This window comes from Triturus cristatus, chromosome 7, assembly GCF_964204655.1.
Source record: "Triturus cristatus chromosome 7, aTriCri1.1, whole genome shotgun sequence".
Taxonomy (NCBI): domain Eukaryota; kingdom Metazoa; phylum Chordata; class Amphibia; order Caudata; family Salamandridae; genus Triturus; species Triturus cristatus.
In genome coordinates, this window is record NC_140590.1 from 948,066,819 (window position 1) to 948,081,143 (window position 14,325).

General features: G+C 39.6%; 1 protein-coding gene across 1 annotated transcript in view; it reads left to right on the forward strand.

Moving 5' to 3' along the window:
- The first annotated feature begins 12,583 nt into the window (after positions 1-12,583).
- Positions 12,584-14,325, forward strand: part of LOC146810900 (neuropeptide Y receptor type 6-like) — a 355,496-nt gene continuing 353,754 nt past the window's right edge. Inside the window, exon 1 of the mRNA XM_085617964.1 lies at positions 12,584-12,901. The gene's annotated coding sequence lies outside the window, so the exon portion shown is untranslated. The remainder of the gene's footprint in view (positions 12,902-14,325) is intronic.

A 14,325-nucleotide genomic window follows, 5' to 3' on the forward strand; every position in this document is an offset into this window, starting at 1 on the left:
TGGATCTCCCTCCAGCTGCCTGTCCTTATATTATAGTCCTGGTTAATACTCCTGAACTGAAACCAAACATGATAGAAAGTACGGAGCAGCTTATAACTAAATCAAAGCATTGGCTATCTAAGTGTTTAGCTGAAAATACCAATGCCTTCCATAATGTTATTATGGCCAGGAGAGTTTATTAGGTGGGAAGAGCTCCCAAAAGTATTAAAGGAGATTGTATCATAGTGAATTTTGATAACCATCATATAGTGGGTTCTACCAAATATGCCATCATTTCATTCTGAAATCTTTGCTCTACCTTTGGGGTTTTTCTATAAACCCTATTCTACACCACAGTCATCTATTGTTAGTTCAAATGCTCCTTGGAGACCATCCCGTTTCCCATTTAATCAACCTTTTCCCCCCATAGTCTCACCGTTTCCTTTAAGGAATAGATTTGCTGCTTTAGAAGGCCTGTCCGCTTGTGACTGACTGGATTATCAGGTTATTTTACCTCATATAATTGCTTGTGTGACATCAGCAAGCCACCAAGATAGTTTAACTTTGTAAAATACTCTACAACCCCGAGAGAATCTCTCGGGAGCTATAGCGGTTATGTCTTGGAATATTGCAGGTTATAACCAAAAGTGGTCTAATACAGATTGGCTGTCTTTGTTGACACTGAGCGACATAGTGTGTCTTCAAGAGACTTGGGCGATAGATCCAATATTTCTCAATGGGTACCGCACATTTTATACTCCTGCCGTACCGTCAGCTGCTGGTCGGGCTAAGGGTGGTTTGTTGATGCTACTTTCCAAAAGTCATTTTTGAATATGTCACCCTATTATCATATTATTGTAATTCTTGTAATTGAATACTCTGTGGACTACTGTTGGTTTCTTATTAACTTTTATAATAATAAATTTGGAAGTAAACAAGCAGAGGTGCTGGCCCCGCTGGAAAAATCTATAAATGATTTGCAAGATAAATGTACCAAACCCTGTAATATAATCTGGCTTCAGGATTTTAACATTCATCCATGTGATGAGAGACCTTTTTTTTCACTTTAAGAGTGTGTTTTACTCATTCAGTGACCACGCTGCAATAACCTTTTCTGTGCAATCTGTAAAGAAAGTTGATTATGCCTTTAAACTTCCTATAAATCCAGTAATTGCAAGAGAGAATGGGATTGTTTTAAAGTAGGAAAAGGTAGACACTGGGAGATTTTTGACCAACTTAGTGTCCAACTGTTTTGGAGAGATAATGCTTTGTCTAGATCCAGCTTTACACGACAGCATGATTTCGGATTTTGAGTTAATTTTAAATAATGTTAAAAATAATTTAACCCGTGCTATCCGTAATGGCCGGCGCAAAAAATGTTGTTGGTTTGATGCTGACTGTGATAAAACATTAAAAAGTTTACATAAAGCATTGAAGTCTAAGCCCCAAAATACAATATTAGTTAAACACTTGCGGCAAGCTTATAAGAAAGCAAAAACCACCAGGCTTAAGATCTTAAAGGAAGAATGGTGGGAAAATCTGCAGAAGGCTGCAATATTTAAAAGCTCGCAAGCATTTTGGTCTTTGATCAACGCTCCGTTTCTAAAAGATGAGGAGGCAATGACTACACATAACAACGTTGACCAGGAAGATTGGGTAAAACATTTTGAAGGTCTTTTCGGAGCAGGAGAAAAGATAACTTTACAACCTATCTCCCAAAATTTAGAAAGAGCTGAGGTTGCTGCTAGCTTTACTCTTGCGGAAACCAAACATGCTTTAAAACAATGTAAACGAGCAAAGGCACCGGGACCGGATTGAGCCCCTATTGACTCGTTTTTAGATAACCAAGATCTTTGGGCTCCACTTTTAACCAATGTTTTTAATAAAATTGCCCAAACAGCTGCACCACCATCGTGGAAGATAACTGTAGTTGTCCCAATATATAAAAAGGGGGATAGGTCAATTGCGAAAAACTACAGACATATCTCTCTGATAGATTCTACTGCAAAGCTAATGGGCCGACTGATTTTAAATAGACTAGAGGATCGGGCCTTGGAAACAAATAACATTATCCCATGCCAGTTTGGTTTTAGAAAAGGGAAAGGCACCGTGGATCAGTGTCTGAACCTGAGTCTAATTATAGCAAAATAAACAGCTGCAAAAAAAGGTCATCTCCATTTAGCCTTCATGGATCTGCCTAGGCTGTGGCAGATCATGGAGGCTATGGGAATTGACTTGAATTTTATCAATATCATCCGTGACCTGTACTCAGGTGGCTCAGCTTGTGTTCGCTATGGAAGGGATGGTGAGTGCACTAGATCTTTTCAAATTGCAAGAGGTGTGAGGCAGGGCTGTGTTCTTGTCCCTTTTTTATTTGCACTCTATACCAACGGTGTGGAATCTGCATTGTTAGATTCCACTCCGGATTTCCCTTATATTAATTCAGCACAGGTCCCAATTTTATTATATGCGGACGATGCTGTGCTTTTAGCTCGCACTAATAATGCATTACGTCGCCTAGTCCTGGAATATACGAAATGTATGAATAACCTTGATATGAAAGTTAATTATTCAAAGTCTTTTACTTTAGTAGCAGGTACTAAGCAGCGAAATCAGCCGCAAATTATTACCGAAGGTGGAAAATTGGGAGCTGTTGACTGTTTTAACTACTTAGGGGTAATGTTTGATTACTAATAGAGGGTCACAGATGGAAAAGAATATTGGGGCATTAACCAAATTCTTTTTAAAAACTGGCTTAAAACCTATAGATGTAATAACAACAGTGTATCAAGCTAAGACCATCTCTGGTGCCACCTATGGAGCAGCTGTCTGGGGAATGAGAGATTGCTCAAAACTACAGATTCTTGAAGATAACTTCTTAAAAAGGGTCCTTTCTTTACCAAAGTCATGTGCCAACTATAAGTGCCACATGGAAATGGGAGTACCCTATATTACAGATAAAATTGCAGTGGCCCCGATTCTCATGTGGCACTTAACAAGAGAGATTATAAAGGATGTTTTGAAACTAGATGGGGTAGGTAATATCACTTGGTTAACTTATGTTGAAACCACATTAAAAGCAGTTGGGCTACATCATCTTTTTTTGGATCCTACTACTTGTTGTTCCATCTCTAAAAAGATCTAAAAGCGCAATGACTTTCTAGCAGGCAGATAAGAAGGGAAATTAAAAACATCAACTTGTCGACAGTAAAAACATACTTGGCTTCTCTGAGTATAACGCAAATGGACAAAAATACAATATACCTTTCCTTCGTCACTAATTTACAGCACAGGTACATTCTAGTGAGAGTTCGATTAAACTACATTCCGCTTATGTCGGGCTCCCCCCATAATGTTTATGTTGTCTCTGACCTCCCATTTTGTCCCTGTGATCAGCGATCTGTACAGAACGATTTACACTTTTTGTTTTTCTGTAAATTTTATTCTGATGAAAGGAAACGATTTATTATTCCCATTTTGCGTAAAATGAACTTCAAACAGTGTTGTGTAGCCCTTTATTACCTGCAACTATTACCTGACCCTTTCATCTGTTTCTCTTTCTGTTATCTGCCTTAAAAAAGAGACGTTCAATCTGCTAAAATTATATTCCGAATAATGAATCAATGTTATTGTATAAATAACTATGAATTTGATTTTAATGTAATAATTTTTATATTTTTTATACTTTATTGTAATGCTGTGAAATGTCTGTTTTTTAACTGTAGTATACTTTTTATGCCTACATTGTGTTGGCAAAATAAAGTTGTTCTGACTGACTGGCTTGCAATCAAACACAGAAGTGGAGGAGTGGCAGAGCTAGTAGGAAGCAGGGTTATCTCCAGGAGTTGACCTGACCAGAAATCTCCCATCTGGTTTGGAGTAAGGAATTGTAAAAAAATAGACTGAGAGACTGCATGCTTTAAAGAGCATTGAAGGTAAAATAGCACCTTCGCCTTCCTGCTACATCAGGCCCAAAATTAGGGCATTCATCTGAGTCCCAAGGGGATGTGCTGGGTCACAGGTGAAAGTGATGTCACATATCCTAAATGTACTTTGCTTTTTGAAAGTCAAGGACTGGGTCAAACAATCCTTGATTATACACATGTGAATGAATCTTTATTGTTCAATTAATTAAAATTGTTACAATATTCCATCAATAAAACAAAACATGTGTATTTTGAGTGCTGAGCTCAAGCCCCCCCCCCCGACTACACCCCCGAGAAGCCTGTGACTAGAGGAGTGCAAACGTTGCATAATTTGCTGTTGCATGAATTTGCAAAAATACAGCACAATTTTACGAAATTATTTGTAATAACTCAAAATGGGACTACATCATTTAGCGCTACAGTTTAGCCTAAAATGCATTTTTTGTCAATTTTTGATGTAAGAACCCAAATTTGTGTGAAAAAAGTAAAAAAAAACAAAAGCGCATTGATCAGCCGCTCATGTTCTGTTGTTCCTGTGCGTTTGCAGTAAACTTTTTCACTGCAACTTTTTACAGCAAATGGCGCCTAATAAAGTGAAGTGGCGTAATGGTGTAATTTCGGGATTTTGACTAAAAAGCATAACATGAAATTCCCAAAATGATGTGAATAACGTCGGCATAATTAAAATTTCGCTCAGGCCTACTCACGACTGCTACCACTGAGAGTCAATTGTTGAAGGGGTTATTCTTGGCCCGGCATGCACAGCCATAGTTGGTTTTACTCTGGGACATCAGAGGCAAACAAATTCAACCTCCACTGTTGAGGCCCAATTATAGTCTGACCGTGCGCTTCCATGGTGGCTATCTTTGAGTAGGATTTTTTAAAATGTATGTAAAATGGCTGTGCGGATGCATGCACATTCTTATCAATCAATCAATCAAACAGGATCACCCGAAAGGGTATCCAGGCGCTGAGACCCATGCTGTAAGGGTGGAATCAGTTGAACAGCCAGGTCTTGAGTCCCTCTCTGAATTCCTGAAGAGAGGGTGAGGTCCAGATGTGGCGGATGAGGCTATTTCAGGACTTTAAGGCGAGGTAGGAGAAGGACCATCCTCCACTGTTGCTTTGGAGGATGCAGGGGGTGTGAACGAGGGAGAGGGATGGGGAGCGTAGGTATCTGAAGGGTTGGTGGATGCTCAGGCATTGATTGATGTATGCTGGTCACTGATTGTGCAGGGCTTTGTAGGCATGGGTCAGTATCTTGAATTGATATATCTTGTGGGCAGAGGAGTTTCTTGAGGTGTGGGGTGATGTGTATGTAGATGTAGAGTGCGTCGCTGTTAGTTGCCGATGGCTTTGTGGGCATCTTTGAAAATGAGTTGTCAAATAAAACAAAATGCATCAAAAGACAGATGCCATAGATGCAAGCACATACGCAGTGGTCATCTTTCAGTGAGTTTTTTGTTTTTTTTACTTCATTTCAAAGTCAGCCATAATGCACATGCGTTCGTGGCAGCTATCTTGGGTAAAATAAAAAGCATTTTCAAAGCCACCCTGCTTCGCAGCTGAAGCCTATAACGCTTCATCAGAGTTAGTAAGTGCTATAGAAAAACAAATTCAACTAAAAGCAGTAATATACAACATCCATTATTGCTTTGTCATACTACTCACTCCACACCAGATTGCACTATAATAATCAATATTACTATTAGCCACTCAATAATGCTCATATTATTGACTCCAGTACTGAAATGTTATGCAAGGTCAGCCTTACAAAGATTTGCATCTGTGGCAAACAAGAGACTTCAGCACCAGGCACATTAGCCCACAGAGCACTTTCACCAGCTCTTTCACCATCTCAAGTATACTGATAATTTTTAGTAGCTCTTACACCGAGCACTTGAACTGCCGGGAGCCACCGTCATCGCATTACCCTTGCTAGACATTAGTATTCCACGCGTTTGATGGTTGCACTGCTTAATGTCGAGCACAACAAACATGCATACAAATCAGCCTTCAAACTCCTGGGGCTTGGAGCACCTGCTTGATGTGCTATCAGCCAGCGGTTGCAGCCGGCACAGGTAAGCGCAGCGGGGGCAGGCCGAAGCAGCGGGGAAGCCGACAGACGACGAAAGAATAGGTATTATTTATTTATTTAATTATACCTATTCGGTCATCTGTCAACTTCTCCCCCTTTCACCCTGCCCCGCCCTATTGCCCTACCATGTTTACCTGCACCAGCCGCCACTGCTATCAGCTAGGCATCTGTTGCACCAGGGCGTAACACAGGCCCCCGCATCCCCCACGGTGCGGGGGGCCCCTGAGCTGCAGGGGGCTCCATCAGCATAGTAATCAGGCCTGAGTGCTCTGGATTAAATCCGAAGTGAGGGCCCCTCCGTGTACATTGCAGGGGGGCCCCTTAAACTTTCGCTACACCACTGTGTTGCACTGGCGAGATGAACGGTCTGCTCAAAGTATCTGATTAAAGATGTATCTCTTGGGGGGGCGTGGCTTCGGCGCCTGAGATGATGGCCGCGGTTCCCTGAGGCTCCGTGATGACGCAGCGAACTGAGGCAATTTTTGGCCATCGCAGCTTGCTGGTTTGCTGCCATAATGACAGCGAGTTGACATGAAGCTGTCCTCATTATATTGCAACGCTTCAGACTATCGTGGGTGAGTGTTTTGCCTTCTGTTCGAGCTGACTTTGCTCCAGTCAGCTCAGCTTACGACCGCCATTTTGTTTTACAGCTTGAGCGCTGTTAACGCTCGACTCTTGGTTTTAAAGCTTGGCGGTTCTGCTAATTTTGAAGAATGTGCGCTCCCCTTATTTAATGGCTGGCTATTCCTCCTCCTTGACGTTTTTTCTAATTTTTGGCTCCTTTTTGGCTGTTTCTGGTAGTTTTGCAACATAAACTATGCTTTTGGAGTCCTGGACATATTAACTGTCCTTCAATGTGTAACCTCATATACTTTCCTATAAAGGTGATGAGTTCTACTGGCAATATTTTTTTTTATTATTTTTCCTTCAGGAAGAGTGCCTTTATTTTTTCAGTCTGGTAATCCTCACACATGACAATTTGGGATGTTACACTGTGAACAGCTTTGATCTTGCTCCATCTTTTTAAATAGGTATTCTTTCTTTGAACGCTGTTCTATGCTCAACACTTGTGTACCGTATGAAGCTAGCCCGCATATTTTGATGTTTTGGGACTTTTGCTGTTCTATTTAACTTTTAACCAAAAGTTAATTCTTCCTTTGTGGCATCATCCAACTCTTTTTCAAACGACTCAACATTATATATCAAAGTTTTTTTTACGAGGTGTTAATATTCTTAGAGTACGATTTTTATGGCAAAGGCACGAGTCACCCGTGGTGCATCCTCTTCCCTCGATCCTGCTACTTTGGTGGATTACAATCCTTTCACTATTCTACAGGACAATATGGAAGAGTCAGATTCCACCTCAGTTTCCTCAGCCATAAATGGAACTACTCCTGTTACTACGCGAGTTGCGCCTAAACAAGTCTCTAAGCAACCATCTGCATCATCATCAGCAACAGGGAAACAGGTCAAGAAAGATCCCCCTTCTCCTTCCAGCTCTCCAACATCTATATCTATGAAACTACTTTTGGATGAAATTCGTGCTCTCAAGCCCTATATGACAGAAACAAATGCCCGTCTCCAAAGTATCGAAGATAATTGGTCCCATACCAATCAAAGAGTTATTCATTTGGAAAATAGAGTTGATTCTGTTCAAGTGATTGTTAACCAGGTACCTTCCATGCATCAGGAAATCTCACGTCTACAACAACAAGTGGAAAAGTTGGAAAATAGAAACAGGCGTAATAACTTACACATTTATGGCCTTGTGGAAGGTATTGAAGGCTCTGATCCTCTTGTTTTCTTTCGGTCTTTTCTCCCAAAACTTCTAAATATTTCAGATTCTCCACCTTTGAATATCCAAAGAGCACACCATCTGGGTCGTGTCCCGCAAAATTCTTCCTCATCATCTAAACCAAGAGGCGTTATTTTGTACTTTTTGGAATATACGGATTTACTTAAGGTATCACAGGCAGCCAAACTTAAAGGAAAAATTTCTTGGCAAGGATCTAATTGTTTTTTTGCTCAGGATTACGCAAAAGCGACATCTGATCGTCAGAAGCAGTTTCTAGATATGAGGCCTGCACTTCGAAATTTGAATACCAGATATGGTTTGTTTCATCCTTGCCTCTTTAAGGTGACTTATAAAAACAAAACTACTAACTGTGAAGATCCTGCTGTACCACAACGCGTCTTGGATACTTGCAAAGAAGAAGATATGGACATTCCTCGTTCTTCATTGCCTTGAAGGTTGTTGCGTTGATATCGTTGTTTTCACTTCTCTCCCATACTTTTCAAATCTTTCTAGTCTACTTGTTTGTAGATGATGTGATTAAGCTGTTTTACTAGTTCCTTCTCCTTAAATCTGATTGTTCTGCTTTAACCTGTTGTCATTTATTTCCTTCTAGTTGTTATATGTTTCGGATTATATGGTTATTATAATGTACTCTTTTTCTATTTTTATCACCAGGTATGATCCCCATGGTCCCCTGATTTTGTGACCGTTCTCCAGTCTAGTTGCCCGCCTCCTTTCCCCGTCCTTGTCCTGGAGTTGTTCGAGTGGCTGTGCCGTCTTCCTTATGTGGCTCCACCACCCCGATTTCTCATTGTATGTCAGCGTGGTATGTCTTTTTATTTTATTTTTCCTTCTTCCTATCCTCTCTTGGTCTTTCTTTTTGTCCATATATTTATATCCTGGTTCTTGTTCTTACTATCATGTTCTTCTTTTCTCTTTTATTTGCTGGTCTTCTTCTTCTCTTCTCATCAGTACTCATTTTTTATTTCACTATGATATTCTTTCCTACTTTGTATCTCTCCTCTGCATAATCCTTTTCTTCTTGAATTCTTCTTATTGGACATGTCTTTATGATGTGCTATGTTATTTTACTAGTTGCTCTTCATATTAAGTTTTATTTAAAGTTTTTACTTGTATAAATGTCATTAAAAGTTATATCCTGGAATGTTAAAGGTTTGGGGTCCCCCATCAAGCGTCAGCGGGTTTTATCACATATTGCTAGTCTAAAAGGTGATATAGTTTTACTACAAGAAATTCATGTAACAAGCAAGGAAATTTCCAAGCTTCAACGTCAATGGGTGGGTCACGTTTATGCATCACCGGGTTCAGGTAAACGGAATGGTGTAGCTATTCTTTGTCATAAGCGTTTAGATATTCAACTTTTGCATCAAGAGGCTGATTCTGAGGGCAGATAGGTTTCAGTTTCGTTACATGTTAATAAAATCCATCTAACTATTTTTAATGTATATGCACCCAACACCCCAGACAAACTCTTCTGGCCTCAGATGTTATCTAAATTGATGTTATGTACTGATGATTACTTAGTATTGGGTGGAAATTTTAATATGGTTGTCGACCCCTTTCTAGATAGACACTCTAAATATAAATGTATACCCTCTTCCATGCATTCTCAATTTACGTCTACTATATCTCAAAGATCCCTAGTTGATTCTTGGAGGTTATGTCACCCTACTTTCCAAGAATACTCATTTTTTTGGCCCACTCATTCCTCACAATCTTGCATAGACTATTTATTTATCTCAGAAGCCCTTACATATTTCCGACTCCGACATAGGATCTATATTAATCTCAGATCATGATCCTATAACCTTAGATTTAGATTTACTCCCTCCCACTGCAGGTACTAGGAGATGGAGATTTAATAATGCCCTTCTATTAGATCCTAAATTTACTTCTCCTTTCCAGAACTTCGCAAACACTTTCTTTTTAGAAAATGAATCGCCTCTTACCCCTCTCCTCCTCATCTGGGACACCTTCAAAGCTGCTTCTATGGATTTCAATTTTTCATTTGTAGCTCAAAAGAGGAAAACATCTGCCCAAACCATGAATTCGCTTACTTCACGTATTAAACAACTAGAGCACTCCTATTATGCTACAAAAACCCCATCAGACTAGACTGAACTTGTCAAAGCCAAATTTACCTTTAACAAACTCTCTACTGAATCTGCCAATCTACATTTACTTAAATCTAATGCTAAATATTATAGCGCAAATAAAGCTGGCAATGTTCTTGCCAATTATCTTAAAATCAAAAAAAAGCGCAATAAGATTGAATCTATTTTAACTTCAACCAACACTACAGTCCACAAAAACCTTTATCTTTTTCTCTCCCTATTCTTAAAAATGCTCGGAAACTATTCCAACCACTTTTTTCATCTGTTTTAGATGAACGTGCACAATTTCTGAACTCATCTATCTGGTACAATAAACACATTCAATTTAACAATAAATATATTTTTGGGAAAGACTGGTTATCCTATGATCTCAAATGGACTTACCAACTTTTTCACGATGGCACTTGTATGCCATTTTCGGTATTGCAATCTCTCTTTTCTCTTCCTTCCTCATTTCACTCTAAATATATATCTTTAGCAACGGTTGCTCAGGCCTCTTATAATTCTTTCTCCTCTTCTCCTCCTCTTCCTTCAACTCCTATTACCACATCATTTTTAAGTAACTCTCCTTCGGCATCCCTAATATACAAAAAATTAATGGATATTCCGGTTTCTCGTAATAAATCTGATAGTGAATGTAGTTGGGAATCTGATTTGGGTGCATCTTTTCCTATTCCATTGTGGAATAAAATCTGGGCTAAAATAAGGAGATCTTCTAGAGCAGCTAATACTACTCAAACTTTATTCTTTATTTACGACAGACTCCTCATCACTCCAGCCAAACTACATAAGATTGGCCCTAACATTTCCTCTTCCTGTGGGTCATGTAAATTCCCGTCGGCAGATCTCAAACATATGCTTTTTGAATGTCCAGCAATCCATACTTTTTGGACCCAGGTCTGGCGGCAGATTAATATCATTTGTCATTCCCACATTCCTTTTTCTTTTTCACATATTTTCCTAGGTAGTGTCTCTGAGATTTGGCTCCCTCTTTTCATATTATTGACTTACTCATAGCTGTCGCATTTCAACAGATCACTAAATCATGGAAAGATGCCTCTGCAGTATCTTTTCAAGCATGGTGGTATGGCGTTTGCTACAATCATAGGTTAGACAGAGCTTATGTTCACCCAATCTCTGCTTGCTATTAAAAGAGAAGCTCTTTGGACGCCCGTTACTGAATTCTTAAATACTTCCGCTAACAAAATTACCATCGCATAACCCCTGCATTGAAGAAGTACCCAAACCCCCTTGAATTTACGCTTACTGTTGTTTTATTTAGAATGTTATCTTATAGTCATAAGAATATTTCAATGTTTGTAGGAATTTTTATGCATAATTGTTGCTTTTTTTATATAGCAAGTATAAAATGGATGTTTCTCCCCCTTTTCTCTTATTTTCTACCTTTCTCTCCCTATGTTTTTCCTTTCTTTACCTCTTTCTCCTTTCTGTTTTTTACACTGATACTCTATGCATAAATGTAATTTTTGTTTATGCAATATATCTTATGTTTATATCAAATAAACTGCCTTTAAACTAAAAAACCATAAACTAAAAAAAAATGTATCTCTTGTTGAGGGAAGAAACCTTGTAAATGGCATGTGAATTGTGTCAGCTGTCTGGCGAGAAATCAGAAATCAGGTTGCACCAACTATGTCAGTCTCATTGTATAGTTTTTTTTATTGCATTTATATAGACTTGCTACCTCTGATTAGGCGTTAAAGCACCCAGAACCCAAGGTTAGTGGTTTATCCTCGTATTAATGTCATTTGGATTGTGCTTTCAAGAAACCATTTCATGCATTTACTCCATTTTCTTAGTGGTGGATTACATTATTAGGAGTCAGCTGTGATGGTCATTCCGTTTGGAACTGAATTATCAGTGCCAAACTGGACTGGAACTGACTGACTTGTGCAGTGGGCGGTGCTTGCAAAATTGCCCTGCACTGGCCCAATGTTGCTGGCCACGAGTGCAAGATTGCCCGACTCCACTGGTGCGAGTCATGCAAACCGGCCCCAGCATTTGAATGACTAATTCTCTGCCACAAATACTTGAATAGCAAATGCACACGTCTTACTTAGAGAGCACTGTGGTACTTCACTTTGTATGGCAGTCGGGAGTGCAGGGTCTGTTCTGAACAGCATTAATTCCTTTAAATTACAGTGTAGTCCTAATTGTGCCTTTGAATTCACCATAGAGCTTCCAATTAAATAGCACCATTATACTAATGCATCGCCTTAACTTGGTGCCTATTTTACATGGACTTAATTCCCTGTGATTAACCCCTGCCTGTCATGTCAGAGGAGCTCTAGTGCTCGCAGTAGAGGCGGGGGGAGCTGGCCTGTCTCCTCCCTGACCCTCTTTTGTTCAGTCATCAGGAGCTAACTCGAGAATTGCCTACAGAAAGGTAAGTGGCTTTCCGGACGGAAAAAAAGCTATCCATGCCTCCCCCAATCATCAGCTTTGTTTGAATAAAGGAAAAAATACAAGTGTTGACATATGTGACAATAAAACACGCTCACGTTCTGGATAGCCAAAGACAATATAACACAAAACGTGATCCAGGGAAGTGATTGTAAAAAAACACACAGCAAAATAAAATATCACCATGGCTACAGGTGCCATCGCCTCCCTACGCTCTGCCGATTGGCGCGCGCCTCGTGCTGGTCAGCTCAGCCGCGTTTACTCTGCATTCTCTTCCCTTCAATCACCTTGTTTTTACCACTTTTGAAAAGCCACTGATTGCAGCAGCTGCGCTGCCCGAAGGGCCAAGAGAGAGATGAAAAAGAAAGGTCCGCAGAGAAGCAAGTCGCACCTGAACTGATGCCAGTGCAATCAGAGGACACAGGACACAGGACCACTGCCTCTGGTACGCAAAGAAAACACAGATATCAGAAGTATTAGTCTCACGAAGAACAACGAAAAACAGCTGGTGTGAACATTTACTTCTGTTTACGACATTTATGAGGTAAGACGCAATCGACAGAAATACTTTAAATGTTGTCTCCTTGTAAAAAAATTTGGAAAACCAAGTTTCACCTTGAAATATTTGAAGTGCATTTTATGCACTGGTTGATAAGTTCATAAAAATGCCACATTCTTTTCACAAGCACGCTAGAGTTCCGGGCTCTAGAATTATTGATAATACTGTGTAAAGTTGGTGACAATATGCACCTACATATCGTTTGTGGAAACTTGCGTATTTTATTTTTCCGATGACTGCATTTACCACATGGTACCACTGCTTATTCTCTTGTAGATGTGATTTTCATTTTAAATATAACTTGTATTCAAATGCTGTAGGTAACAGTGCAAGATATGTTTATACTTATATATGTAGAAATATCTTCCAGAGCACTTTCATTGTAATTTCTTTACTGCCACTAATGCCCCCCCCCCCATACCTTTGGGAGGTGTTGGTTTTCTTTCATGACAAGGACAAACATTTCATGTATTTCTGCCACTGTTTTTGACAAAAGCTTATATACAATAAAAGTTTGAAAACAGTTTTTGATTTGTTGCATTTCCTTCCTTGTTTGCTCTACCTCTGCAAAGCCCAAGAGGATGTGGTCCGTCGGCTTAAACTGCCGACTTTGGTGCAGGAAAACAGGGTTCGAGCCCCGGGGTCGCGTCCACATCCTGCGATTCTGGGCAAATCATTTAATCTCCCCAGTGCCTGAATGTGTAATGTAAATACGGTGCTCATGTACAGCGCTCCAATACCTTCAGGTCGAGTTCGCGCTATATAAAAGATGCAAAAAAATGATACCAGGCTGAGTTTTCTCAGTGGATGGCACCATGTGAATACCGCTTGGGGCTGATCTCCTTGAGCCACTGAACTGTACATTTAGTCAGATTTTCTGGCTATCCACAATGGATATGTGTTGGGCAAATGGGAAAACAATTAATTATAGTGAAGATTATTTACATATTTGTTGTCCATTCTCAATAACCAAACCGGATTTTACTAGTTGGTGGGTTGATGAGCTTCTTCTCAATTATAAGTCCTTTATTACTATATATGAAATATAGACATGGATAACAGTGTCACTGTCAATAGATGTTGCACACTTGTTTACAATTCTACACTTCAGGTTTATGCCTTTCTCACAGTCCATTTATTCAGTTCTTTTGCCTCTCTCACTGTTTATGTCTGCATTATTTATTTAGATTTTTTTGCATGAGGATGTGTGATTCATTTTTAAAAAGTCTCAGAGTACTGTCACGTTTACGCTTTGCATGATGGCTTTATATTCTTGCATTGACCCACGTTAAATCATTTTGTTATATGGAGATACGGGATTAGAGTGAATTATGTGGTTTTGAGGATCTGAGATTTGGAGAAGCAAGACAGACATTTAAATATCATCCATGATCTGTGGAGTTTACAGG